General features: G+C 35.6%; 1 long non-coding RNA gene across 1 annotated transcript in view; it reads right to left on the bottom strand.

Annotated features, from left to right (window-relative positions):
* LOC108314571 overlaps positions 1 to 4,840 on the bottom strand; it is a 21,942-nt gene extending 17,102 nt beyond the window's left edge. Inside the window, exons 1-2 of the long non-coding RNA XR_001829542.1 lie at positions 4,786 to 4,840; positions 183 to 185 (exon numbers count right to left, since the gene is read on the bottom strand). This is a non-coding gene — a long non-coding RNA (uncharacterized LOC108314571). The remainder of the gene's footprint in view (positions 1 to 182; positions 186 to 4,785) is intronic.
* Positions 4,841 to 27,455: the final 22,615 nt, after the last annotated feature.

Here is a 27,455-nt window from a genome sequence, read left to right as displayed (position 1 = left end):
ATATGAGTAGAAAATGGAGCAATAAACTACTCTACTGGAGCTCTGAAATCAATAAGCATGTCCTATTACAGGAAAGCTAGATTTCTGGGAAAAACAACGACATTGTGTAATAAATCCCCTGAATTCTAATGCTTCCAGGAATTTAGTATGAGTTCTGAAAAGACCTGAGGGTTGGTTTTGACTTCCTACTGAGGATTATAGACCTAATGTGATTCATTGGGAGATGTATTTGTTTAATATGGGATTACAACCTGCCGCTATTCAATTTGATTGGCTGTATGCTGTTTGTTGCTGCTAATTTAAAAAGACATGTTATATTTCTAGAAGAGAAATTTCTAAAATCTTAAAATGCTGTGTCATGTGGTTTACAACAGAAAATTTAAGTTCTTCAAAGGAACAGTGATGCTTTCAAGTAAATTCAGGTATCTCAGGCGGCATTAAAAAGGAACGTTTGGAATCTGAGTCATACCATCAGCAGCAAAATATTTGACTAAGAAATAAGCTAGCCTCACAGGAACCAACAATAATGTGTTTTCTTTCTGCCCGAAGACTACATGACTTGTCCAAAAATACGTAAAACTGAACAAAGAACAGAGATCCAAATTAGATTTAAAAATGTTGACTACTTCAGGAATTCCATGGAGAATAGAAAGACTGGCTATTAATAAACACAAACTATTTAGAAGAGGCTAAAAAATAAAACTATGGTTTCTGATGTCTAGTATATACCAATTTTTAGCATACGGATAATAAATAAACTAAACATGAGCTTATTGCATAACATGAAACATTACCAATGTTCTGAAGAGTTGTTGAAATGAATTCGAAATGGAAATGAGCAATCAGGACTAGTAAAAAAGAAATAATATCAGTAAGACATATGCAAACACATGTAGGATGCCTCAGTGGACTGGGCCTGAAACTAGATATGGGTATACTCTCCTTTTAATATGAGTATATATTTCGTATCCATTAATCTTAATGGGCCTAGGTTTTTGTATTAAATGACCACCACAAAACAAAGACAAAACTAATACAAAATAAGCCTTGACTTTTTCAGTGCTTAGCCTGTAGATTTGGCTATGAAGGTATTACAGGTGAATTGAAGCAGAGAGATGCATCAGAGTCCAAATTGTAATGGGGTAGAGGTGAAGTGGACTGTTTGACACTGAAGAAAGTATTCTTTAAAAGAAAGAAAAAATATCAGCATCAAAGAAAAGCAGATGCTTTGAATATAATTGGGAGCTAGGGAAAAGGGAGTCTGTAACTCAGTTTCTACCATCTCCTCATGGCAGGCAATTTTGACTGGACCACATCTTCTTGTGAATATACTGATGGAATTCACCAGCTAAGAAGTAAATGAATGTCTTCTTCAAGTCTGGGACTTCTAAATAAACATACAATTTTATGGACGGACTTGTGAGAGATAGCTGTCCTAGAGAATAGAAGTTAATTGCATAATCTTTGTAGTTACATGATTGGTAAGAACACCAAACTAAGTAGCTTTCCTGTAAAATTTGTAATGGACGTAGTGCTGGTTTATTGAACTCAAAATGCATTCAAGAGTGGAAGTGTATTCTGGTTGTTAGTCTCCTATTGGATGAATATTTTGCAAATTTTCTCCTTTTGAATAGACTGTATATTATTTCTTTTGCTCAGCAGAAGCATTTTAGTTTCATTAAGTCCCATTTGTATATGTTTGTTTTTGTTATCTCTGCTTTTGAGTTCTTAGTTCTATATTATTTGTCTAAAGCAATGCACAGGAGGGTTTTCTCTATATTTTCTTTCTGGTATTTTTATGGCTTCAGGTCTTACATGTAAGTCATTGATCAATTTTGAGTTCATTTGTGCATATGATGTGAGATAGAGGCCCAGTATCATTCTTCCACATATATCTGTCTCATGTTCCCAGCACCATTTGTGTAAGAGAGTCTCCTTTCTCCCATGTAAGTTCATGATGGCTTTGTCAGAGATTATGTTATTATGAGGCTTTAGTTTTGGGTTTTCTACTCTGTTTCACTGATCTATGTTTCTATTTTTATACCAATACATGCTTTGGGTGATGGATACCCTAAATACTCTGACTTGATCACTATTCATGATATACATGTAACAATTTCTCATATACCTTACACATTTGCACAAATAATAAAAAAGAGTGGAGCTGTTTTAGAAACCTGAATCTGATTGGATCAGGGCACCTGAGATTTTGATTTGGCGTTGAATGTGGCTCCTTTCTTCTGTCTTTGTGAGTTGGTAGTAAAGCTTGGTGCACAGTAAGACTTGTTTTGTGTGAGCCTGATTGAGAATCGAGCACTTTGGAGGATGCTGATGGCTATTACTTGAACTAAACTCACCTGTGTACTCTGGGTAGGCCAGAGATTACATAGAAGTAATAGTATTATCTGTCTGTATTTTCTATTGCAGTATGACAAATTACCACAAATTTAGTAGCTTAAAACCACACCCATTTATTACTTCACAGTTCCATGGGGTAAGAAATGTTGCACATCATGGCCAAATTATCTCTTCCAGGTTTCACAGGTTGAAATCAGGTTGTCAGCTAGGTTGATTTCTTGTCTGGAGGCTCTGGGGAAAAATACGTTTTCACACTCATTCTTGTATAAATTCTTTGTTGTTAAAGGACTGACTTCTCCATTTCCTTGTTAGGTCTCAGTCAGGGGTCATTCTTAGCTCCTAGAGGCCACCCATCTTCCTTGACACATAGCCCCCTCCAGCAACAAAAATTCTCAAGTCCCGAATTCTCATCTTTTGGAATATCTTTGACTTTCCATTCTCCAGTGTGCTGAAGGAAATGTTCTGCATTTAAAGGATTCATGCAGTTAAGCCAGGCCCGCCCAGACCTTCTGCTTTATTTTAAGGTTTCAGTTCTTAATTGTTTCTGCAAAATCCCTTCACAGCAGTACCTAAATTTACTTCTTGAAGCAGAATATCTTCTAGGTGTTAATGTCAATATCTTCAAGTCTATTTTACTAGTTCACTAACCTTACTGAAGCAAATCAAATTAAACATTTTAAAATAGACAAAATGTAAACACTCATTAGTGTGGACAAACAGAATAGACAGAGATGGCACCGACAACCCAGCTTCCCATTTCCCACACTTATTTCTTAGGTGGATAGGAAGCTATTTCAAATTTAGGCATACTTCTTTGGAATACATGTAGTTCCAAGAACACAATGTAAATGGCTCCTTAGCTCAGTTGATTTCATACCCATTTAATCTATTGCAGGGACAGCCAGAGAAATATGGGTTGCTTTTAAGAAGTCCTTTGAGTGTGATGAATACAACACAAGATGCAGCTTTCCTATTCCATAACAAACTCTTAGTCCTTTTTTGCATGTTTCTCTATTCTTTATCAGTAAAGCAGATTGAGTTTTCACGTGTCACATTTCCTGAAGATGTTATATCAGGAGAGATATGGGGAGGGACGCAGTGTTGGTAAGAAGTAGCAGAATTTTTCCTGATACCCAGGCAGATAAAAGTTCTAACTACCCTTATCCAGCAACATATTTTATTTAGCAACAAAAATTTAATAAAACAGAATATTCCCAGCCAGGTGCTAATGAGAGTTGCCTTTTGATTCATGATGTATTTTGAGATGATGTACACTCAACAGTGTGAATACTGGTCATTACTAAGGCTTAATTTTTATATGTTTAAGCAAACATAAAATTATTAGGAAAAATTCCCCCATATAGGATGAAATCTGATTCCTTTTTATGTTGTTACACTCAAAAGCTAGCAATCATAAGCAAACATTTAAGCCCTTCTGTTCTCTCTAATCTGTATAACAGTTTTTTTTGGATCACTGTAAAGGAATAGAATGTAGAGGAGGAGGATATTTCTCTATAGACAGATACTACTGAATGGAACTCCAACAAACTGTGAGTGTTCCCCTGTGTTGTCCAATGTGGTAGCTACCGGCAATACTTGAGTTGAGCAGCTGAAATGTGGTTACTACAACTGAGGAAGTAAATTTTAAATTTTAATGTATTTAAATTTAAATTTAATAGATATATGTGTCCAGTAGGTACTTGATTAGACTACGAACTGGTATATACTATAGACTACAATATTAGCTATAGACTTTGCAGAAGAGGTGGTCAAGCTGTGGGAACCTTGTATAGTGCTCTGGGAAGTATCCAGCAAATGAGTGGAGTGGCAGAGAGAATCAGGCTGTCTAAATAGAGTCAATAGTGGTAATTAAAATTAAAGTTAGAGCATCATGATCAGGAGTAATTAGGACAGATTCCTAAATGTGTTACAGATAGCTTTGAAGTCTCCTAGAAATATCAAAGAAAGCAAAGTTAACCCAGAAGAGAGATTGAGGTCCTGCAGCCAGACAAGCAGGATTAATGAGCTAGCAAATTCCAAGTCTACAATAATATTAAAATGACTTCAAAATCGGAAATAAAAATACCAGCAGACTGAATATAAAAACACAATAAAAGGATGATCACTATGATCAAGTAGAATTTATCCCTAGGAGGCAAGGAGGATTCAACATACACAAATCAATAACTGTGTTACATCATTAAAAATGAAAAACAAAAACCCTATAATCATCTTGATATATGCAGAAAAAGCTTTTGACAAAATTCAACACTCTTTCAAGATAAAAGATCTCAAAGTATTAGATATAGAAGGAATGTAAATTGATATAATAAAGGCCATGTATGGCAATCTCACAGCTAATATTATACTCAATGGTGAAAAGTTTTAGGAATTTTCTCTGATCAGAAACAAAACAAGGATGCTCACTCTTGCCGCTCCTATTCAACATATTATTGAAAGTCCTGGTCAGCTCAATTAGGCAAGAGAAACAAGTAAAAGGCATCAAATTCAGAAAAAAAAGAAATTAAATTGTCTCTGTTTATAGACATTATGTCTACAAATATTATGTCTTACTATAGAAAACTTGAAAGATTTCATGAGATAACTGTTTGAACTAATAAATTTAGTAACATTGTAGGATACAAAATTAACATACACAAATCAGTGGTATTTCTAGACACCAACAACAAACTATCTGGAAAAGAAATCAAGAAAACAATTTGTTTATAATAGCCACAGAAAAATAAAATACTTAGAAATAAACTTAATCAAGAAGATGAAAGATCTGTACACTGAAAATCATAAAACACTGATAAAAGAAATTTTAAAAAGCACAAATAAATTGTTTGACTAATTGATATTTTTTAAATGTCCAAACTACCCTAAGTAATCTGTAAATTAAATACAATTCCTATCAAAATTCCAATGACATTTTTCATAGGATTAGAAAAAACCCTAAAATTCATATGACACCATAAAAAGACCCTGAATAGACAAAGAAGTCTTAAGCAAAAAGACCAAAGCTAGAGGCATTGTAACTACTGTATTATAAAATCAACTATAAAGCTATAGTAATCAAAACAGTATGGTACTGACATAAAAACGAATACATTGGCCAGTGGAACAGGATAAAGAACTCATAAATAAATCCACATATATAAGATCAATTGATTTTTGACAAAGGGAACAAGAGCACACAATGGGGAAAGGACAGTTACTTCAATAAATGGTGTTTGGAAAGCTGAATATTCACATATAGAAGAATAAAATTAAATCTTTATCTTACAGTACATACAAAAAAATCAACTCAAAATGGAGTAAAAACCCTTTTCCCATTTAGAAAAAAAAAAAAAAAAGTATACCGCCAATGCTGATTTAATTTTACATAAACATGCTCTTTGAAGCCAAAGCAAATTTGACTAATTTTCAACGTGGAAATAAAATATAAACACCATTCTTGGAGTTATTTCTAAATAGAACTAACGTCAGAATTGTCAGAATTATCAGAATCGCCTGTTTTGGAAAAATCAGATTCATCAAATGAAACTTTGGCAACACAGCATCACACGTAGAAGAGCAACGTTTTCTAGGATTTCACATTTTCAGCAATCAAGAACTACTATATTATGTAAATGGATATACCACTACTAAAAACAGAATGCTATAAATAGAATGATATTTTTTGTTTCTAAAGTTGACATAATAGAGCAATGCAAAAATAATGATAAAAGCAAGATATTTAATGGCAAAGTTATTTCCAGGTAAACACTGCAGCCTCAAGCTCTGTTGGTTAGTATTGTGGGGGTATATAGGAAAAGGGTTCAGTGTAGGACCCGAAACTGTAAAATTTCTGTAAGGAACAAAGGGGAAAAGTTTGATGACATTGGTCTAGACAATAGGCTGATTTTTGATCTAAGCATTTTTTAATTTGACCCCAAAAGTACAGCTAAGAAAAGCAAAAATAGACATATATAATTTATCAAATAAAAAAAAAAACTTCTGTATAGCAAAGGAAACAGTCACAGTGTAAAGAAGTAATGCATGAGATGAGGGAACATACTTGCAAATAGTGCATCTTGTAAGTGGCTAATATTCAAAATATATAAGGAACTCAAACAACTCATTAGCAAGAAAACAAATAAAACCTGATTTTAAAATGGGCAAAAGACCTGAATAAACACTTTTCATAAAAAGAAATACAAATGGACAACAGATATATGAAAATAAATGTCTAATATCACTAATCCTCAGGGAAATGCAAATTAAAACCACAATGAGATATAACTCTACACCTGTTAGAATGTCTATATTCAAAAAAATGAAAGATAACAAAGGTTGGTGAGGATATAAACAAAAGGTAACCCTTGTATACTTCTGTTGGGAATGTAAATTAGAACAGCCATTATGAAAACCAGTATTAAAGTTCTTCAAAAATATTAAAAATAATACTGCTATGACCCAGCAACTGCACTTCTGAGTATGTAGCCAAAGGAAATAAAAGCAGCATCTTGAAGAGATACTTGCACTCTGATGTTCAACACATCGTTAAATTCACAAAAGCCAAGATACAATATTATCCTAAGTGTCCATCAATGAACAAATAAAGAAAATATGCTATATATATTTAGTGTTCATATATATGTGTGTATATATGTATATATATATATTAACACTAGTATTCAATTTTAAAGAAGGAAATCTTGTCATCTGAGATAACATGGATGGAACTGGAGGACATTATGTTAAGTGAAATAAGCCAGGCACAGAAGGACAAATATCACATGATGACATTTATATGTAGAATCTAAAAAAGTTGAACTCATAAAAGCAGAGAGTAGAATAGTAATTACCAGAGGCTGTGGGAGTGGTAGGACTGGGGAGATGTTAGTCAAAGAATATAAAATTTTAGTTAGACAGGAGGAATAATTTCAAGAGACCTGTTGTAGATAATGGCGATTATAGTTAATAATGTCTTATATACTTAATAGCTAAGAAAATAGATTTTTTAAGTGTTCTCATTGCACACGCAAAATAACTTTGTGAGGGAATGCATGTGTAAATCATACTTAACCATTCCACAATGTACACATATCAAAACATCATGTTTTATACCCTAAATACGTATATATGTATATATACTTAAAAATGACTTCAAAGGCAACAGTTGTGAGAATGTAAAAAGAGAGGCACCAAAGTAACATCACTGTAATCCCAGAGCCAAATACGTAAATGTTGCTTCTTTATAATTTTTAAATTTGAAGGTGACAGACTAACAGATGGAGGGAATGGATGATGTGTTCCTGACACAAACTGCAGAACTGGCACAGAGGCAAAATGAGAGACTTTCTGGACATCTGCTAGAAGTCTCGGTTGGCTAAAATCAGAGTATCCGACAAGTTCTGGACTTGCCTTGCTGATGATTTCATTTCCCAGGAGAGGGAGAGAACAAATACAGAAACTGCTATTCTAATTTTGACCCTTTCCTGAAAAGAACTGGTGTTACAGAAGAGGTGGAATGCCTCGAGGAAGAAAAATAATGCCATTTTGGAAGTCAGAATAGCGAAGAGAGGGTGGCTATGCTGTGCTGATATATAATTTAGGTATTCTGAAGGCCAACTTAATAAAAGTAAGGGAAAAGACAGGGTCGTTTCCATGAGATGGGCTCTACAATAGAGGAGAGTTGTGAGTGGTATTAATTTTTATTTCTGCTATGACAAATTACCACATAATCAGTGGTTTCAAACAATGCCCGTTTATTATCTCAGTTATGTGGTTCATAAGTATGGACACAGTATGGCTAAGCTGAATTATCTGCTCGAGGCCTAACAAGACCAAAATTAATGTTTCTTTTCTGGGCTAAGATATTATTTAGATCTCATTTAGGTTGCCGACCAATTCATTTCCTTGAGTTTGTAGGAGTAAGTTCCCCATTTCTTTCTTGGCCATCAGCCAGGAGAGAGTTGATCTTTGCTCCTAGAGGTTGCCTATCTTTCTTCTGATGCTTTCCATGTCACCTTCTCCAGTAACAGCAGATTTAGTCCCTCTTATAATGTGAACTCTCTCTGACTTCTTTTATTTTTGCTGCATTTTTATCTAGGAAAACACCTTCTGCTTTTAAATGCTTTTGTGATTAGATTAGGCACACATGGAGCATCCAAGGTAATTGCCATATTTTGAGATATGTAACTTTAATTATGTCTGCAAAGTCCCTTTTGCAATGTAAGAGGGCATGGACATCTTTAGGGGAGTCATTTTGCATATCACACTGATGATATATTTGTTAAGACTTGAACTATACAAAGGATCCAAGTAAGCCATGAATGGACAAATGAAATTTCTCTTGAGGTAAAATTTTAGTCTGTAAAAGTTTTAAGAACAAATTTTAAGAATAGTGTCAGGAAGAATATCAACTTAAATGAGCTGATGCTTCCAAAAATGTTCAGAAAAACTAGAAAGACCATTATATTTAGATTTGCATTAAGAAGATAAAGAGAATTTTAGGCCTAAGCCTGGCCAAGGGAAGAGTATTAATGAATATTCAAGAGATAAAGAAACTTTTTCCTTAAGATAACTTATTTTCAAACTGAAAAGAATCTGTTCAGAAAATGCGAGAAGTAATTAGCTTACCTGCTCAAATGAGTTGTGTCTTAGCCTTCTCTGGCTGAATTACATGTTAGGGCAGTGAGGTGATTAGGAGGGCACCAAATATAATCTTTGAGGAATCATGTTGAATAGAAAAGATTCAGAAAATAAAAGGCATAAAAGCACTGACTCCATCCCGTCCAGTTTAGTGATTTAGACAATGAATTTGACAGGAATATAGAAGAGGTTGCTTGGAAGTATCCTGTTCTTTAATTAGAGAAGAAATTAACACACATTACAACTTCCTAGAATTCTGATTTGAATGCTTATTATTGCCTGTGAAATAGGAGTATTCATTCAGATGTTATGAATTTGATGGTGACACAAATTGTGGCCAGATTAATGTTCTTAAAACTATAAAGAATTGACAGTGCCTGAAAACTCTTTGTGTGTGTGTGCATGTGTGAGGCAAAAATACAAGGAAGATATAAAACAAGTTCTTATATCAATCTCCAGTTTATCCACATTAAGGAACTGAAAACTGTTAACCAGCATGGAAAAAATAAATTTTCTTTGGTCTTATTTGTAGTTTTTTAAAAAAATTCATAATCTGATAATTTTTAAAATTTTGATACATTCTTTTGGTTCTAAAATTTGTGCTCCAATAACTGTATTTTAATTTCAAGTTATATACAAAAATAATGTATTAGTTTTGTAGCAAATACTTTTTGGCACACATTATGAATCAGAGCTGACTCCAGGCAGAGATACTTTCTTGCATGTCTGCATATTTGTGGAATCAATTTTCTTCTTCTTGAAATGCATTCCTAAAAATAATTTTCTTCAGTGAGTATGTGTTGTAGGTAAACTTACACAATTCTCATCTATTTGAAAATGTCTCTATTTCATTGTTATTTCTTGATGATCATTTAGCTAGCTATAAAATTCTAGGTTAACTGTTATTTTATTTCAATCACTAAAAGGTACAATTTGTCTTTTGAATTCTCTTGCTGCTGTATTCTGCCATCTATATAATGGTTATCATTTTTATTCTTGTAATTTGTCTTGTCTCTTTGGTTACTTCTTGTGTTTACCATTTTTCAGTTTCATTATGATGTATCAAAGTATAAATTTGATTTTGTTTCATTTTCTTTGAAAATGATATAAATTGTATTCTTTGTGATCTGATATTTGAAATTCTTCATTAGTTCTATAAATTTGTTAGCTATTTTTTCTTAAAAATTTGCCCTTCCCTCATTCCATGCTTTACACTTGACATTATTACACCATATTTTATAGTTCTTAATGTCTATTCACAAAACATTTATCTCCTCCTGCCTGATTCCAGGTAATTTCTTCATTGCTAACTTCCATTTTACCAATTATCTCTTTAACAATGTCTAGTCTAGTATTAATGAACCCACTGAAGTTTATTTATTTTTTATTTATTTATTTTTTTGAGATGGAGTTTCGCTCTTGTTACCCAGGCTGGAGTGCAATGGTGCGATCTCGGCTCACCGCAACCTCCGTCTCCTGGGTTCAAGCAATTCTCCTGCCTCAGCCTCCCGAGTAGCTGGGACTACAGGCATGCGCCACCATGCCCAGCTAATTTTTGTATTTTTAGTAGAGACGGGGTTTCACCTTGTTGACCAGGATGGTCTCGATCTCTTGACCTCGTGATCCACCCGCCTCGGCCTCCCAAAGTGCTGGGATTACAAGTGTGAGCCACCGCGCCCGGCCCTGAAGTTTATTTTTTATATCAATTACTGTATTTTCAATTTCTACAAGGTCTTTGGATTCTTTCCAAAGTTGCCTGGTCTTGTTTTCTGTAGATTCCTTTCTGACAGTATTATTATGTGTATCATTATTCAAAATACATATTTAATAATTTTCAACTAATAATTTTAGTATCTGAAGTTTTCAGGAATATAATTAAAATAGACATGGCTTCCACTGACTTTCACTCACAATGTTTTCTTTTCGTCATATATTATGTACATTTGCATACTATGCTTATTTTCATCAGAGATTTACCTGTGGAAACCCTATGAAGCCTCACTTGAATATATTTGCTTATTTCATGCACCTAGGAAATTAAAAAAAAATACTATACCAAGAAGAATGTGGAAATCCACATCCTAAATTTATATGATGGCAGGACTTGGAGAATTTTTAGGGGGAGATTGTTATTGTTGTTTTTATCAAATAGTCTAGACACACTTTAATTTTGTTAGTAATCTTGGAATATTTCTGTTGTGAATGTAAAAATGTAGGCTAATTTATAAAGGAAAGTGGGGTTTAGTAAAAGGATGCAGTACTGTTTCAGTGAAAGCAAGAAACATGCATATAAGAACATCATAGAATCAAATATTGTCAGATAGTTACCACCCCGCCCACATCTCTGATTCTCTCTGTCCCTTTTCCATTACAAATTATTGGATAAGACTATTATTGGATCAATTTATATAATCTAGGGGCTAGTTCACATCACACAAAATGGTTTCTAAAAGACCTTCTCTTTAGATAGATTAAACATTGAGAGAGCTAATTATAAATATTAAATATTTGAAAATAATTTTAGGTGCCATCTAAGCTGAATAACAGCTCTCAGTTCTCAAGCAATTGCTGATTAATGTAGACAGCAAGCAAACAGACCTACTCAATTAACATGGATGTTAGAAGGCAGAAACATACTTTAAATTATAAAGCATGAAACCTAAGAGAATAATTGAGAATCTGTAATCATAAAAGTAATTATAAATGCCAGATACCATAAGTAAATAGTGCTGTTTAATCCTAAAAGTTGTTATGGGGAAGTGGTATCAATGTTTTCTAGATCCTCAAAATTGATCAGATGTCAGCAAGATGACTGATTAGAGATGGCTGGCATTCATTTTCCCCACAAGAAAGGGCTAAGGCAATACATGAACAGCTAAGATTTGACTGGAGTGTCAAAGAGAGAGTACTGGAGTGCAGTCGGAAAGGAGATGCACCTGTGGTAACTGGATGTCCAGGAGGGAAACATGGAGGCACGCAGCCTCTGCAGTTTCATCCACAGCAGTTGGATGGAATCTACCTGGAGGTCAGAGGGACTTCCTGTTGAGAGGAAAAAGTTAAGCAGGAAATCCTCACCAGCCCTCATTGCCAATAAAAGCACTTCAGTTTTTACAACAGAATTCCACACTCCTCACAAGTTCTAAGTTCAGTTTGGTGCCCACGTGAGGCAGCCCATGGAGCTGCCAGGTCAGCTGCCAGGAATTCACACAGACACATTGCCCTAAATTAGGACCATGAGATGTGCACTCCCCACCCCCACCTTTACCTCTGTAAGCCAAGTTGCTGCAGCATGACGCTATCCTGAGATAAGAACCACCTCTGGAGTTCACCCTGCTATGGGGGCCAGTAGCCACTGCACCTCTCCAGCACTGGGGCACCATCTTCATTACAGCAAGCCCACATTGGCTACATGGGTGACTGAATGCCATAACCCAATCTTTTTAGTATCTGTGCCCTGGATTGACTGCGATTTGGTACCACATATCAGGGAAACCAACCCAGAACCAACAGCCAGAGGACCAATCTGCCAATCTCACACAACGTGAACCTGCCCTTGAGTTGGTCAAACTGCTGAAAGCCCATTCCCAAGTCGGAGAGGCCCATGAGCTTCCAAGGAGCTGTTACACCCCCGTGCCAGCAAAGGAGTTGCATACTCACACATGAGACCTCAGAAAGAACCCTGTAGCATCCCAGTACCCACAGATCTGTACCCCCAATAAAGCCAATAGTCCTCGTTTCTGGCCCTCTCAACATTCCTATGCACCCCCATAAGAGCCTGAGAAACTGCTCCATGGGCTGCCCCAGGTGGCCATGCCCCCAGGTCAGCTGAGCAACCAAGTGCATGTGCTTCTGGCCATATTAACAGCAGTGTAGACCCAACCCTAATGAACCAGACACCAAGTTAGCTGACCTACCATATGCACACATGTACCCCCAATGTAAGAAATTGCCTGGCTAGCCCATTTGGGATTTTAACTGAACTTCAGATCAAATAGACCCAACAAACATTTATAGGACATTCTATCCAACAATTCCAGAATACACATTTTTCTCATCAGCACATGGGACATTCTCCAGGATAGTCCATATGTGGAGTCACAAAATAAGTCTCAATAAATTTTTAAAAATCAAAGTCATATTAAGTATTCTCTCAAAACACAAATGAAATAAAACTAGAAATCAATACTAAGAGAAACATTGGAAAATGTAAAAGTACATGGTAATTAAACAACATACCCCCGAATGACCACTGGGCCAATGTAAAAATTCAGAACAAAATTTAAAAATTTCTTGAAACAAATAACAATGGAAACGCAACATACTAAAACCTATAGGATACAGTAAAAACAGTACTAAGAGAAAAGTTTATAGTAATAAATGCCTACATCAAAAAAGTAGAATGACTTTAAATAAGGAACCTAACGTTGTATCTCAATAAATTAGAAAAGCAGAATCAAACCAAACCCCAAATTAGTAGAAGAAAAGAAATGCTAAAAATCAAAGTAAAAATCGGGATAAAAATAAAAACATAAACAAAATAAAATCTTGTTTTCTGAAAAGATAAACAAAATTGACAAACTTTTAGCTAGACTAAGAAAAAAAAAGAAGGTTCTAATAAAATCAGAGATGCTGAAGGAGACATTACAGTTGAAAATACAGTAATTCAAATGATCGCTAGAGACTACTATAAACAACTATATGACAATAAATTTGAAAACCTAAAGGAAATGGATAAATTCCTGGATACATGCAACCTACCCAGATTGAACTAAGAATAAATAGAAAACCCAAACAGACTAATAAATAATGAAGTTGAATCAGTAATAAAAAACTTCCAACAAAGAAGAGTCCAGGACTGCATAGATTCATTGTTGAATTCTATCAATCCTTTAAAGAAAGATTAATACTAAGTCTTCTGGAACTATTCAAAAACATTGAGGCAGAGGGAATTTTTCCTAACTCATTTTAAAGGGACGTCATACTCATGATACCCAAACCAGACAAAGATGGAATATAAAAGGAAAACTACGGGTCAATGTCTGTGGTAAACAGACACAAATGTCCTCAACAAAATACTAACAAGCCAAATCCAACAATACATCAAAAAGATAATACACCATGATCAAGTAAGATTCATAACAGAAACACAATGATGGTTCAATATACACATATCAGTATGCATCAAATATCAAGTCAATAGAATGAAGTACAAAAACCATATGATAATTCTCAATCTCAGAAATTTTTTGATAAAATTTATTATCTCTTTATGATAAAAACTCTTACTAAATCAGGTATAAATGAAAAGTATCTTAACATAATAAAGGCTCATACTTGACAAACCTGTAGCTAACATCCTACTGTTCATTGAAAAATTATTTCATTAGCCAAAATATGGAATCAACCTAAATGTCCATCAATGGATAAATGGATAAAGAAAATATAGAATATACACAAAATGAACTACTTTTCAGTCATAAAAAGAAATGAAATCCTGTCATTCACAGCAATATTGATAGAACTGTAGGGTATTATGTTAAGTCAAATAATCTAGGGTCAGAAAGTTAAACACTGATGTTCTCAAAATAGACACATGGGACCTAATTAAATTCTAGAGCTTCTGTACAGCAAAAGAAACAATAGAGTGAACTGGTAACCAACAGAATGGGAAAAAATTTTTGCAATCTACCCATCTGACAAATGGCTAATATCCAGAATCTACAAAACTAAAATAGATTTACAAGAAAAAAACAAACCCATCCGAAAATGGGAGAAGGATATGAACAGACACTTTTCAAAAGAAGACATATATGAGGCCAACAAACACATGAAAAAATGCTCATCATCACTGATTCTTTGAGAAATGCAAATCAAAACCACATTGAGATACCACCTCATGCCAGTTAGAATGGTGATCATTAAATCTGGAGACATCAGATGTTGGAGAGGATGTGGAGAGATAGGAACACTTTTACACTGTTGATGGGAGTGTAAATTGGTTCTACCATTGTGGAAGACAATGTGGTGATTCCTTAAGGACCTCAAAATAGAAATTCCATTTGACCTAGCAATCCCATTACTCGGTATATACCAAAAGGATTATAAATCATTCTATTATAAAGACACATGCACACATATGTTCATAGCAGCACTGTTTACAATAGCAAAGGCCTGGACCCATCCCAAATACCCATCAGTGATAGACTAGAAAAGGAAAATGTGGCACATATACACCATGGAACACTATGCAGCCATAAAAAAATGATGAGTTCATGTCCTTTGTAGGGACATGGATGAATCTGGAAACCATCATTCTCAGCAAACTGACACAAGAACAGAAAATCAAACACCACATGTTCTCACTCATAGGTTGGTGTCGAACAATGAGAACACATGGACACAGGGAAGGGAGCATCACACACTGAGGTCTGTTCTGGGGGGAAAAGGAGGGACAGTGGCGGGGTAGGGAGGTCGGGGAGGGATAACATGGGGAGATATGCTAGATGTTGGTGACGGGGAGATGGAGGCAGCAAACCACATTGCCATGTGTGTACATATGCCACAATCCTGCATGATCTGCACATGTACCCCAGAACCTAAAGTACAATAAAAAAAAGAAAAAAAGAATAAGTGTCAACTGTTTAACATGGTCCTCAAGTCCTTGTCAGCCCTGGCTACTGCCTAGCTGCCAAAATCACTCTCTCTCACTTCTTGCCTTTCATGCACACTGGGCTTTCCACACTCCCATATTTAGGGCATTGTATATATGGCTCTCCTTTTTTCTCTTCTTTCCTTGACAAAATCCCATTGACCTTTCACCTCTCAGCTCAAGCATGATTCAGAGACCCGTACTCCAGCAGATACCAGGAAATTCTAATGATTTTGTTGTTTTTCTTCTTATCATGTACCACAGTATTATTATCTACTTTATGGGGAACATTTGTCTCTACCCAGAGCATATCTGTAAAGTACAGAACATTGAAAAATCTGTAACCTGAACCCATGTAAGCAATTTTGTTAACATATGTATTATAAAATTCTTGGGCCTATTTGAGAGGCAGGGATTTATCAGTGAAAACCTAAAATAATAGATAGAAAAAGGTGCTTATTCATTATTGTCAAACCTCAGTACAAGTGGCGATTCTTTGTAGTGGCTAGTCACCATCTTTTCTTGTTCTTAATTTTTGCTGTAAGAATAAGGTAGCAACACTGCTATTACTCACAATGCAATGGCTTGTCAGAATCACTTTGCTTCTGCAGTTTCCTAATACCATTTATTTAACACGAAGTAGATCATTCATTACTCAATACTCTGTATATATCATACATTGTGCTTCTGTGAATACTGGCTTCCAGTGACCCCTTAGGAGTTGTTACTGTGCTCTATTAATGATATTCACAAATGGCAGTCTTACCTAGAGTATGCAGAAAAGTGTGAATGATAATTTGTTTTCTCATAGTATTAAATTAGGAGTCTTAGAGCATAAAAGTAAGACAACACATTTTCTAACCACGTGTTTTCTTAAACTCTTTAAGCTTAATTTAAGTCTGGCATGTAATATCGTTCAGTGTTGAGCATACTCATGCCTTTCCTATATTGCCAACAGCAGAAAGACTATGAGAGGAGCCATGGGCAAAATGAGAAGAGTGGTATCATTTGAGCAAATAATTTCTGTTCATTGTCCAACATGGTTAAGATTGACCTGGAAGAGCATGATGTCATCCATCACCATATTTATGAGAAGCAAACGAGAGCATTGATCAGAAGGGACTTGTGGTTTCTTTGGTGCAACAATCTCAAAAGCTTTTGAATGAGATGGGTGCAACTACCCTAGAACATGTCTTCTCATGTGGCATTGAGCCTACGTGGGGTGCCAGTAATAGGAAGCTCACAGAGAAAAGTTTGTTTCTCATTACTCTCAGATACTGCAGACCAGAGGCAGCACTGTGGTCAGAACACAGGTATATGAGATCTGACATATGATTTCAACATGAGACTCAACACCTGAGCCCAAGCCAGATGGTAAGAATTTCACCAATGTTAGTCCAGAGCCCTGAATTCACCCCTTGCCTGAACTGAGTGAGCATCACACACAATCAGCTTGCCAGGCTATTCTGAAAGACTAATTGTATGTAATTGTGAACAAAATAAGACACTGGCTTGAACGGAGCAATTCTCTCTCAGGTCACCCTCCAAGAAGCAAGACCCAGCCCAGAGCCCTGGGATGACCTCATAGGCATGAATCCTGGAGCTCTGTGGAGCCTTTATTTTACTCCAAAGAGCAGAGACTGCCTGGATGTAAGGGAGTTATTGGTCCACCTTGAGCTCCAAGAGGACAATAGTGAGTCCATTTTACCACTGCCAAATACTGAATCAATACTTCAAACATGAATGGATTGAACCGTGACTGCCACGCAGATGAAAAATTAGTCAATTATAACAGAATTTAACTTCTGAGTGTTCCTTTTCCTCAAATTTAAAGCATACAGATGATCTACAGTTTACTGTAGTTCCACATACAGTTTTTGGACTTTGCAGTGTTGTGAGAGTAACACATTCAGGAGAAACCGTACTTTGAATTTTGAAATTTGATATTGCTATCAAAAGATCAAAATTTGGGGCTAGCAATATGCTGTATGATACTCTCTTGCAATGCTGGGCAGCAGCAGCAAGCCACAGCTCCCAGACAGTCACACAATCTCAAGTGCCAGCAACCAATACTCAACAGTGTACTGTGCTACCAGATGATTTTGCCCAGTTGTAGGTTAATGTACATATTCTGAGCTTGTTTAACGTAGGTTAGGCTAAGCTATGATGTTCTATAGGTTAGGTGTATTAAATGCATTTTCAACTTACAATATATTCAACTAATTACTATTTTTGATGTTTTTCTCATAACTTGCATCTGTATATCACAATTTTCTCATGAGATTTTTTAAAGTGTTAATGTGATAAATTATATTAAGTGCTTAGATGAGTGTCTGGCTCAGAGATGCACTTGATATATATTTGTTGAGAAAATGAATGAATTAACCCATAAATAAAAAAGTGTGTTTTGTTTTTGTTTTAGTTTTTCTGCTGGCAGATCTTTAGTTTATTACTTATTTTATGATTTATAATTCTATCATGACTTAAAAAGTTAATTTTAGAAATGGTGGACTCTGGCCCTGTCTGGTTGGTCTGCTGGATGATATATTGATTTCATCTCCTATACGTTTTTCTTTTTTTCTTTCTTCCCTTCAGAATGGCACCTATGGAGTTCCAGGCACTAGTGTCTAGCTTAGTGTCTGCACGCAGTAGATACTTAATAAATTTGTGGAGAGCTTGATTGATTTCACTGAGCTAGTCAAACTAACTGGTTTTATTGGTAGTACCCTAATAAGCTTGCCAAGGTATGAATAGGAGTTCCTAGGATTTTTAATCTTCCCTAAGTGTGCAGGGTCCTTGAATTCTGACAAACATCTGGGTTCCCATTAAAAGATCTAAGCAGTGAATTTAAAGGAGTTAATTTCTTTGTAGTTGTTTCCATTTATTTCATCTACTTTTTTAAAAAAAGTACTCTCAGACTCAAAGATTAAAGAAAGCATAACTTAAGAATTTTGAAACACTTAAAAATGATTTTTTTTCTGAAGGCATGTGCATTCTATAACAAGCAGTACAATACTGTACATTTAATTTAGCTATAGGATTCTAATTCATATTAATAAAAATATACTGAGACTACTTTTCATATCATAGCTTACCTTGGAAAATCTTTCAGGGTTAAGATTATGATTTTATACCTACATAAAACCCTCAGTTTCTGGAATATTTTGTTTTAAAGTAACAACCACTGTTTGGAAAAAAAATGTATAATTTCTTGATAGCTAAAAGCTAGAAATATCTCTGCAGAGGTTTGGCATATTCCAGAAGAAAATAAAAGACAGTGTATAAACTTGTTTGAACTTCAGGTGAAAATGCCCAAAATGTGTGTTCCTTTTAATTTTTTGTTTGTATTTAAAATGTCATTGGTATATGAAGGCACACTACTGGTGAATCAAAACTCCAGCTACATGTCTCCCACCTTGCATATGACTGGATTAGGAGGGAAGCTGTCAGCATGATCTTCTGAAATAAATTCAGGAGTCTGATAATCTCCATTGTATTTCCAGCTACCCAAGATGATGCTATCAACTTCAATAATAAGTGTGAAACTTGCCTCTTCCAGCTGAATCTCCTCTGCAGAGGATGTCATAATTTTCTTCAATGTATCACCATGATTCAACCTGAAAATGAACATCAGGCCAATTGGCATAGGATGGTGGATATTAGAGTGTCTGCTTTGTTTCCTTTTCTAAGGAAAAAGGGAATGTAAATAGATGTGAAATGAAAGTTTGATCATGAAGGATACATAGTCAAACAACAGGTATAATTTCCTTCATTAGTGATGACAAATAAGTAGCAATCCTGATCTACTAATTTAAAAAATAAAGGTTTTTTTTTTTCTAATGAAATCTCCTAAAGTATACATTATTAGAAACCCTGAAACAATGGTAACAGCCCTTATGCTTTTGATTGTTATAATGTTCATCTGTCAGATTTTGTTAGTCTTGCATGGAGAACACTTGGTGAATAGGATTCATTTCTGCAGGTTCTCACCATCAAACTTGTGAAAAATATCAAAATATCATGCACTGGATAATCTGGCAAAGGCAAGCTATACTCAAAGGGTGAGGGAAGGTTTGCTTTAACTCTTCTTTGCCTACTTTTCTTGTTTGAATTGAATTCAAACAAGATAACAGAAAGTCTCCACATTTCAAATGTTTACAATTTCCGGGCATGGTGGCTCATGCCTGTAATCTCAGCACTTTGGGAGGCAGAGGCAGGTGGATCACCTGAGATTGGGAGTTCGAGATCAGTCTGACCAACATAAAGAAACCCCATCACTACTAAAAATACAAAACTAAGCAGGACATGGTGGTGCACTTCTGTAATCCCAGCCTCAGGAGGCTGAGGCAGGATAGTTGCTTGAACCTGGGAGGTGGAGGTTGTGGTGAGGTGAGATCATGCCATTGCACTCCAGCCTGGGCAAGAAGAGTGAAACCTTGTCTCAAAAAAAAAAAGAAAAAAAAAGAAAAAAGAAAAAAAAAACTTTGCAATTGTCAATTACTCTATGCTCTATGCTTTTTGATATATCTTGAAATTGCAACTGGTTGTAATCTCATTAACTGACTTTTAGTTCATTTGTGCTCATTTCAGCTATTTTCATGCTATATGCATTTGGTTTACATTATCAATGAAGAATGTCACCCCCGACAGGACCCAGTATGTGATGTTCCCCTCCTGTGTCCATGTGTTCTCAGTATTCAACATCCACTTATGAGTGAGAACATGCGGTTTCTGGGTTTCTGTTCTTGTATCTGTTTGCTGAGAATGATAAAGATGTGGCACATATAACCCACAGAATACTATGCAGCCATAAAAAAGGATGAGTTCATGTCCTTTGCAGGGATGTGTAGTCTTATAGGATGATTCAGTGAAATAATTTACTGAATAATTGCATCCACCAAATGCTCTACAAACATTATCTTATTTTATGCCTACAACTGTCTATACTAGGTATTAGCATCACCTTATAGAGGTATTATAAGTCAATCAGTGTAGCCCTGTTATTTTTTTCTATACTTGGCATTTTTCTTTAAAATATCTTCTATTATTTGGATGTTCAGATCTTTTCTATAAGCTCCCTTGACTCAGTGAGTGTGTTAGGGTTATGCTCATGCTTAAAACCAGCTCTCACTCATGGTAATTTAATAATAAATGTAAATTAATACATTTCCTAAGAGAAGTTTTATGATAAACCTATATCACATAGATACCAGTCATGGAAATTAGAAATAATTGTTTTCTGGACTTGTCTATTAGAACATTCAAATCTGGGGAAGTATCCTAAGAATCCTACAAATAAGAAGGATAATAGCAAAAGACATTATTGACTGTCAAAGATCGTTTTCAACAGGCCATTTTGGTCTTTCTTTTCTGGAAAGAAACATTTTTTTTTTTTTTTTAAAGAAAGTCGTTAGTTGGTTGACACATCTTATATTGAATTTTGTCTTATTTAAAATAATTACTTAATAGAAGTCCTTTTAAAAAGCCACAACCATAATTGAAATACCACACATTAGAAAAAGGCTATAATATAATTGGCATCAGAACCACAGGGTGTTGGGCTAAGATGAAACTTGAGCAATCATTCAATCAAAAACTCCCCAAGGTATAGGTGAGAGGATTGAGCTGTGGCTACATCTCATGACTTACTCAAAACACAGAGTGGCAAAGTTAGGATTAGAACCTTGGTCCTATGTCCTTAAAATATATGTAAAATATTGGAGAATGATGAAAAAATTGCTTTTAAAACTTTGTATATTTTACATAAAAATATTCTAGTGTAACAAAAATGTCAACTTGCTCCATTTAAGTTCGGCCACCATTAATGTAACTATGTTCACTCTGTGTCACAGTCACTCTTAGGTCAGTTCTACACTGCAGGCGCTTCATTGAAACACTCTCATTTATGCTCTGGGCAGCCTTTCAGTTTGCTATTGGTTGCATTCATTGAATACATGAATGAATAATGTTACATAAAGATAGTTTCACTTTGAAATTGTTTCTAATAAAACCTAATCCCAAGGGAACCTGCCATAATAAATGGAACATGGAACTCGTGTCCAAGTTGTTCTGAAGAAGAACTCATTCACTTCAGAGGAAGTTTCCACCAAGAACTGGTGGAAAGAGTGATTGCAAGGAAAACCCTATATCTTGTAACCACTCCTTTTCTTATTCTTCTCAATATCACCATGGGATAACATTTCAGGGTGTCAGACTCTCCTGAAAATGTGGGGAGAGAATAGGGGTTAATATAGTACCAATAAAAGTAGCTTAGAAATAAATATTAAATATTCCTTGTTCTAAAGCATTCTCTTTAGCCACTGGACCACAAGAAAATTATCTTCTGGTTACCTTGTTGACATGGTCTTTGTGCGTGCTGTGTGTGTGTGTGTGTGTGTCTGTCTGTCTGTCTGTCTGTGTGTGTGTATGTTTGTCTCTCTTCCGGTCCCTTCCCTTCTTTCTCCACCAACTTCTTCCTCTCCTTCTTCTTCTCCACTCTTCTACCATGAAATTCTCATTGATTTATTATCAGTACAGTTTAACTATGCCTTTTGTCTCCTTCATTATCATCTAACTGGGGTTCAGCTTCTTCCTTAATAAGGTTATGTGATTTTAGCAAATTTGGAAACAAGGAGTTTTGCCTCACATCTGCTGCTGAATCAGTTTCATACTGCAGCTGCTAATTTTACTGCCTAGCCCTCTTATTCCAAGTGATGTATCAGGTAGGCATTATTCTACACAAAAATGTTACCTTATTTCCAAGCATCTAGACTAAATGTGTTGCATTATGTTTTTTATCTGATAGACCTTGTTTGTAATCTTGTTCTGTTTTCTCTTTGCATGTGTCATTATTTGGCTTTGGTATTATCCAGTCCAATGCTTGCTTTTTTATTTACTGAATCAGGATAATCTGATTCTTATTCTGTTTTTATACTATCATAGTGGGTGCTATTTAATATGTATTTTAGAATTACATGACATCTTTTGAAATGGAAAGACCCTAAGAACTGAAACAAATTCATGGTTGTAATCTGGAGACTTCTCAAATTCATTTCCAGAACCAATTCATCATTTCCAATCACAGGTTGTTTTCCTCCTTGGTTTCTGTGATATAACCATACATGACTGTAGGGGAGAACCCCGAAAGTGCCATGGCAAGGGTCTGAAGCCTCAATCTGTTCCCATATAAATACTGATTTAGGAAAGAATTAGAAATGTAGGCACATAGTTATTCCTTTATATGATCATATATAATCTTATAGTTGCTCACTTATAATCATAAAGATATGTACTCAATATGATCTTTAATTTTACTAATGACTATTGGATTATGAAGCAAGGAACTGAGGTGACATCATGAACAAATTGATCCTAAGGCAAGATGCTCTAAGCCCACTGTCAAGCCCGCATAAGGGCTCCTGGAGGGCACCTCGGCTGTGAGGAAGCGCCAGTGCAGTGAAAGCTCCCGCTGTTTAGCCAGCTAGGGAAGGAGATGTCCAAAGTGACCAAGACATCTCCTTCCCAAGGAAGCTAGGAGAAAACTCTGCTTTTCCAAGCTCCTGTGGCAAGACCTGACAGCTGTCAGGGAACCCCACAAACTTCCGGGGGCTTAACTGTCTCTATGGGACACTGTGCTTCAGTGGTCACGTTCCACGTCTACTCTCATGCCTGCTTCTGCACCTGGTTTCTCTTTTCCCAGAATTAATGTCCTTGACATTTCTAACAAATACATGAAGAGCACTGATTCATTAGGTTTTCTCCTTGCCTCGGCTACTTGAAAGTATTGGGCACCCTATCTCCAAGACATGTGATTTACCTGACCCTATCACCGACCACCATTACCTCACCCTACCTTCCCTGCCCACTGCTTTGTACTCAATAAAAGTCAGAGTGTCCCGGCATTCGGTGCCACTGCAGGTCTCCGCGCTTTGGTTGTCAGTGGATCCCCGAGCCCAAACTCTCTTTTCTCTATCTCTGTGTCTGTGTCTTTTATTTCTACAGTTTCTTGTCTTTGAACGAGCAGGGAGGGGCTCACAGAACCGTATAGGGCTGGACCCTGTATATGACCTGTCATAATGCATGGGAATCACTGTTGCTTATGCTCTTTCTTTAACTTTTAAATCCAAATCTTTGCTAGTGTCTATCTATGCTAAGTATAACCTTGGATCATCTCTTTTTAGTCTACCTATCTGCCAGCACCTGGCAACAGCCTGTTAAACACTTTCCCTGTTTCTAATATTGATTTTGTTGACTTAATTATTCACATTGCAGAAAGAATATTTCTAACACAGAGATTTTAGTGGGTTATTCCTTTGCTTAATTCCATGGCTCCTCATTGCTTTTATGATATATTCTAAGGTTATATGGTAAATACAACAGTCTAGTTACCATGTATTTATTTTTCCTTTTCCCATTACCAAGAACCCCTGGTTTCTGTTGGTTTCCATGGTTTCAGGAAAGCTGATTCTATCTAGGCTCCAGAGATCGAGGAGAAGACCTAGGCTAGGCCATTCCAATACCTGCCTTTCATGTGATTTTTGAGTCATTCCAAATGAATCTCAAGGTTTTTGCTATAAGTAGGAATCATCTTCCTTTTTTTTTCCTATGCTGGATGAGAAGGAGAAGAAAGAAAGCCTGAAAGCTGCTGGCAGTCATTTTCAGACCATCAGTATGAAGGCTGGGAAACCAAGAATGAAATCAGTGGCTAGAAACTGGATCTGGGAAAAGGAAAGAATAAACTAGTCCCTGGTCTGAGTGTTTGCACAACCAGCTCAGCTCAGGATTTAGAGGTGATTTTTCTGTTACGTGATGCTGAAAGTGTCTCCTGAAAACATCTCAACTTATACCCCTCCTTCATCATTTTTAACTCCAAAGTAGAATTGCATAGACTTTCTTTCAGGCCATTCTTTCTCTCATTCCTGGGCCTTTGCACATACAACTCCCCTTATGTTGATAAGTGTTCATTCCTTTCTGCCTCACTCTCAAAAACTTGGCTAATCTCTAGATACATTTCAAGTCTTAGTTTCCATTTCAGAAAGCTTTATTTGAATTCCAGAATTGCTACTGCTACTTTGCTCTCTGTCACAGTATTTGTGACATTAGTCTTTTCTGCTTACTTGCTTATACCTTCAGTTAACTATGGGATCTGTCATGAAGGGATCAGGTCTATATTGTTTATTACCGCATCTTCAGCAGCTAGTTCATGGCACATGGTAAACATTAATTTATTCATTCAGTAAATATTAATAAAACACCTAGTATGGACCTAAGATCTGGATATAAAACAGTATATATTATAGAGTCCTGTCATAGAGTTCATGTTCTATCAAGGGGATACAGACAACACACTAATAAAACAAAAAATATATAACAGGTTAAGGGGCGGTAATTATTATGAAGATAAATAGATCAAGAGAAAAGCAGAGTAAATGAAATAATTAACTTCAAAAATGGGTTCGTTTTTTAGTTTTATACTAGAGTAAATTTTGAGAAACTTAATTGTGCTAGCCACTAAGCTGTTTTTAGCCATTATGTTCTAAAGATAATGCTTTAATTTTTAAAATAAATGTTTAGCAGTAGGAAAGACTTTGTTTAACCATTACCTAACAATGTTTTTATTAAGCCTCCCTCCACTCCCTCCACTATTTTTAATACAATAAGGTCACAAAGTAATATTTTAAATCAGTTAACCACCCTCTTAGTTTTCTATTCATTGTGTTTGATAGTTCAGATTATTATTTAAGTATAGGTTGCTATAACATAGAATAATAAAGTATAGGGAACATTTATGAATATTTAAATTCTCCAGTCATATCTTTGAACAATTTGTCAGCTTAAAATTACCTTTAAAATGATTCCTCAAAGTCACTTTCTCATTTTCTTGCCAGAATCATGAATTATAAATTATAGTACCTATGAGAAAGACTGAAAAAGAGGTAGTTCTTGACATATTTGAAGCGGTTTTAAATGACCCTAATTTCAGTTTTTGAGTCCTAATATAATTTACATTGAAACTAGGTACATATACTATAATAAAGGCAAGAGGAATTTGTTGTTATGAATACTTATTGACCTTTCGAAAAGATGCAGAAAAACTCACTTTCTTCTTAAATTACAGTCATTTGGAAATCCAACTTTCCAGTGTAGGAGAAATATTTTGCTTCCCTTATATATACTTAAGATTTTGTACATTTATGGATTTTTAGTTTTCTCTAATGCCTATTGACCCTTGCAATATTTGCACAAATATCTAACATATCACAGGCATTTTGCATAAAGAGTGGTAGAAAATAGTGTATTTAATCAATACATATTTATAATACCTATTACGTGCCAATTTCTGTGTGTACATTACTGTCAATTATTTGAATGACTAAACTGGAGAACACTTGAAGTATTTACACTTAGGTAGATGTAAGACCGTGTAAGAAGTCTGCTTAAATGTTTCAGATCATTAGTGCCCTTTTGGAAGTTGGTTACCAAATGGGCATGCCAGTATACACCTTGTGAAGCTGAACCCTACTTTTCCCAGTGACCCAGGCAAGGTGTGCTGAGTAACAAGGAAATTCTAGAGGCATAGATTTTATGCTAAGCTAAGATTATAGGGCAAAACAGTAGCAGTTATTTGAAAATGTCACTGTTGTAAGGTAGAAGGAGTGAAATTCCACAAAATGCCAGTATTGCCCATCTTTTCACACAATATCAATTAAATAGATATTTAAGCAAAGCTCTAATTTTATTATATCCATTTAACTCTAGGTACACTTGAGGGTTCCCCAGCTTAGTCATATTTACGCCTTTGTATAGTGCCCTCCCACATTGTACCGGGGGTTGTCTGTGCGAGCAAATGGCAGAAGTGGTCTTCTTGTGTAACTCCAAGCGTAGGTTGTAAAAGATTGCAGCTTCTATCTTGATGTCTCACTCTCTTGAATCACTTGCTCTAGTGAAAGTCATCATGTTGTCTGGGTAGCTCTGTAGAGGGGCCAGGGAAGGGAAGAATTTCAGTGAACTTGGACATGGATTCTCAGCCCCTTTAGACTACTGCTGCCCTGTCTGGCTTGATTGCACTCATGAGAGATCTTGAGACAGAACCACTCAGCTAAGTCCTATTTGATGTCTGACCCTTATCAATTGTCTCGTGAGATAATAAATGTTTGTTAATTTAAGCTGCTAAGTTTGAGGGTCTTTTGCTGTATAGCAGTAGATAACTAAAATGCCTGCAATGTATTCAATTTTGTCTGTTGGTTTTACAAACTAGGCCAGGAGTTGAGCACAATAAATTTTCAATAGCTAAGATCTATTCTTAGGGTGAACTCAGAAAAACTTGCAAAAACTTGCCATTTTTCATTGAAGTAGGAAATATTTGTTACCTTATTTTTTCAGCCTTCGTTTCTCTTAAACCCATACATACATCTTTAAGAAAGGAAGGGAAGAAAAGAGGAGATTGAAGAGGAATTGTTAGGGAGCATATTGGGTGCTTGCTATATTCCAGGCCTTGTGCTAGGCACTTTACATATGGCAACCAATTTAATCTTGTCAACAATGTCAACAAATCCTGGCAAATTCCTTTTTACTTAGAGGAGTTAGATGACATTGTACAACTAAAACATTTTATAGCCAGAATGCAAATGCGGGTCTGTTTGATTCCAGTTACTGTGATTTTACACTACACAAAGCTGCTAAATAAATCTATCAAAGACTTAAGTATGTAATATAGAGATACTAATCTTTTCCAGTTCAGTTGGAGCTTCTGTTAAAATGTTTGGAGTATTGATCCTAAATTTATATATATATATATATATATATATAT

Source organism: Cebus imitator, unplaced genomic scaffold (assembly GCF_001604975.1).
Source record: "Cebus imitator isolate Cc_AM_T3 unplaced genomic scaffold, Cebus_imitator-1.0 Scaffold156, whole genome shotgun sequence".
In the NCBI taxonomy this organism is placed as follows: domain Eukaryota; kingdom Metazoa; phylum Chordata; class Mammalia; order Primates; family Cebidae; genus Cebus; species Cebus imitator.
This window is presented reverse-complemented; position numbering and strand designations above follow the sequence as displayed.